This window comes from Schistocerca piceifrons, chromosome 4 (genome assembly GCF_021461385.2).
Source record: "Schistocerca piceifrons isolate TAMUIC-IGC-003096 chromosome 4, iqSchPice1.1, whole genome shotgun sequence".
Lineage (NCBI taxonomy): Eukaryota > Metazoa > Arthropoda > Insecta > Orthoptera > Acrididae > Schistocerca > Schistocerca piceifrons.
The window spans coordinates 701,847,091-701,850,657 of NC_060141.1; the positions used below are offsets into that span (position 1 = coordinate 701,847,091).

Consider the following 3,567-nt stretch of genomic DNA (forward strand, 5'->3'; position numbering starts at 1 on the left):
TAATCAGTTACTCTCCTCAGCTGGTTGTTCAATCTTCTGTATTTACTTTTTCCTTCATCAGTTTGTTCGTTTCTACATTTTCTCCTTTCTGCCATCTTCAAGATCATGTCATCGGTAACCCATGGGTTCCTTCTCCACTTGAACTTCACCAGGCCAACAGCATTTTTACTGGTTGCTTTCAGGGTGTCTCTGAACTGGTTCCACTGTCCATTTATGCCCTCTGTCTTTTCTCTAATGTTCCACTTGACAAGGAAATCTTCTTAAAGCTTTTTTGTTACTCCTTCTACCTTTTGAGCACCCAAGTTAAATTTCTCTCTCACTTTACCAACCAACAGTCTTTTCAATCCAACCTGCACAACTGCTACAACCAAGTTGTGGTCAGAGTTAATATCTGCTCCTGGATAAGCCTTGGAAAGTCCCATGAATATCCAAAATCTACTCTGTATTAGTATGTAATCGATGTGGTATCTGCTATTGTCTATATTCTATGTCCATGTAAACCGTCTTCTTTTGTGATGTTCAAGGGACGTGTCTCCAACCAACACTGAGTTTTCCTGACAGAATCTGACCATTCTCGCACCTATTTCACTTCTGTTACCCAAAACAAACTCTCGATCCACTTCTCCGTCTTTCCATTTTGCCACCACGTTCCAATCTCTCCAATTACTTTTTCTTCTCTGTCTCTCTCCGCCAGATTCAATTCTGCTGTAGCATTTTTAATCTCATCGACACTGTGTTGTCTGGTTGGCATGTAGACCTGTATCTGAACTACAACTTTCTTGTGATCTCTCAACCTCAGCATTATCCATCTGCTATTTATGTTTCACACCCTCACTATCATGGTTTTTACATTCTTCTTTACCATGAAAGATCATTCATTCCGTTATATCCTCGCATGAATAAAATAGTTTGTAGTCACCATTGTGTAAGACACCATTGTCTCCCCATCTCACCTCACACATTCCAAGAATATCAGTATTGTTGTGCTCGACCTTTTTTTCGCATTTTCCACTATGCCAGATTGTAAGAGGGTGCGAACGTTCCATGTTCCAATACTTAGCTTTTCCTCTTTCCTTTCTTCTTCTTTATCTGTACACTTCAATTAGACTCGATGTACTCCCCTCCCGGAGATCCGATTGAGAGACCATGTCAAGTGCGCCTTCGGAATAGTAATGAGGTAGCTTCCCATTGCTTTCCACATATGGTACCAGCCACCCACGGTGGATCAGACGCTGATTGCAGTCGCTCACTCTTAGTCAGACACTGCAGCTGCCTGTTGGCCGGCGGGAGGTATTTGATTTTCCTCATACCACCCATATCTGCGATTCCTCGATCCGTCACCTGGAAACGCCCCCTCTAGGGTCTTCAGGCTCCCCTGAAAGGAATGATTACTAAAAGGCGAAATTTAAAACTTTAAATTTCGTTTTACCTTCTTCTATCGCCAAGCCATACTGTTAATGACTGACTGGATACAGGGCTTCCAATCGATTGTACGTGGGACCAGAATTTTCTCGTGTGTCTTCAAGAGTTTTTGCTGGGGTACGACAGTGAAAATTTTGTTTGTTTCACGGTTTGATCTTATCGCAGATGAACGAACTGAATTTTATTATTGGATCGCGGTGAGTCTTCTCCGTCCTTCAGCCATCTACTTGGCACATAGTTCTACAGCGCCTATATATCTTCTACGTCCGTCATATTGGAACTAAGTGATGCCTATTCGTTGTCTTAGTAGGATGCTAATAAGTTCTTATCTGTCCTAGCCTTCTTGATGTTTTTATTAATTTCAGTAACCATTAACGTTATAATGACACCATGATACCGAAATCACGTCTCTATATTGACGCTGTCGAGAAGATCTGGACTCTTTGTAGCTACATGGTCTAAGTTATTTCCATTGTTTGTGAACTGTGGAACTAGCTGCTCAAGACAATTTTCGGAGAACGTTGAAACTTACAACGTGTTCAAAACTGCTTCAGATGGTTATCCGTCCGTACCACCTGCTATAAATCCACAAATTTCCCATACTGTACTCAGTAGCTTAATGTCGCATCCAAGTATCAGTGTATATTAAGAGGATCTGATTAGAAAATATCGAAAAGCTGCTTGCAGACTACAAAGCACAAATATTCTTCAGCCCCCTCACCTATCCATATCCATTTCGAACATCATTAGATAAGTAACAGTTAACAAAATGGCGTTTCAGTAGTCACTCTAGACACACTCCATCTGGAAGTGGAAGAATAGTTAATACATTGTATCGTAACGATGCAATCTGCCGCACACCTTCCATTAAATCGCCGAATATGGTTTTAAATATAAAAGTGGAAGTGTTTGGCGTCAAAAGCAATGGTACTCATACTTTTTTTTTGATTGATTGGTTACTTTCAACTATTCTATGGACACCTGGGTACGAATATAACGACATATACGCAGTAATCAATATATATTACAAAAGTAACTGTACAAAGCGAGTGGCGCAAAAACTCAGAAACGAGACCCCGTACGATAAAGGGAGTTATGTAGTCCTCTATACCTCATCGACGAAGAGGATTCCCATTTTTACTTGAAGAGCGTGCTTTTAGAGATATAAAGGTTGGGAAGTTTCGCCCTCTACACATTTCTAGAGTATTCCAGAAAATTCGAAAGTATTAGAGAACATACCAGAACATTCTAGAGTACTCGAGAACATTCCAGAAGATTTTAGAGTATTTGAGAGCATTCCACAACATTCCGAAACTTTCCATAATGATCCGGGACGTTCTGGAATGTTCGGTAATAGTCTGAAAGATTCGGAAAGACCCCGGAATGTTTGGGAACATCCTAGACCAATGTAGAACATTTCAGAACACTCTCGAATGTTGTGGAATGTTCTGGAACGTTGTGGACCATTCGAAGTCTTTTTGTGTGCTCTGAAATTGGCTAATAGTGGGGCTACCTATTGGTAGGAGTATGTAAAGCAAGATTCATTGTGGGTTCCAACATCAGTTTCTTATCCGAAAAAGTAGAGCAATCAGTGAATAAAAACAAACAGCGAAATGTGAGTAGTCGAAGTGATACAGGGAATAAATATCGAAAATAATGTATGAAAAGTGTAGTTGCTGATCGACACTGGGATGATAGAGGAACTGGTCATGTCTCTTCCACTTAGGTTGATAGACTCAAAGGAATTTCCAGAATGAGACGAGGAGACGAGGTACTGGCAGAAGTAAAGCTGTGAGTACCGGGCGTGAGTCGTGCTTCGGTAGCTCAGTTGGTAGAGCACTTGCCCATGAAAGGCAAAGGTCCCGAGTTCGAGTCTCGGTCGGGCACACAGTTTTAATCTGCCAGGAAGTTTCAAAGGAATTTCTCTGTTGGTGCAGGCTGAAACTGATGGATGGTGCTTGTGAACTAGAACACAGCCAGATGAAGGACTAGGTCTAGTGGAACATTGCTGAGCTTATGGTCCTTGGCTAGAAGATAATTTTGTGCAGTCACCATTCATCCTGCTGAGGAGTGTGTAAATGAAGGCTGACATATGTGATAAAACAATAAACAGTTCACCGATATATGTATAAACATTTCTGAAAC

The 3,567-nt window shown here is 41.2% G+C and overlaps 1 non-coding gene across 1 annotated transcript; it reads left to right on the top strand.

Annotated features, from left to right (window-relative positions):
* The first annotated feature begins 3,234 nt into the window (after window positions 1-3,234).
* Window positions 3,235-3,309, top strand: Trnas-uga. The gene has a single exon. It is a non-coding gene; the product is annotated as a tRNA-Ser (tRNA).
* The last annotated feature ends 258 nt before the right edge of the window (window positions 3,310-3,567 follow it).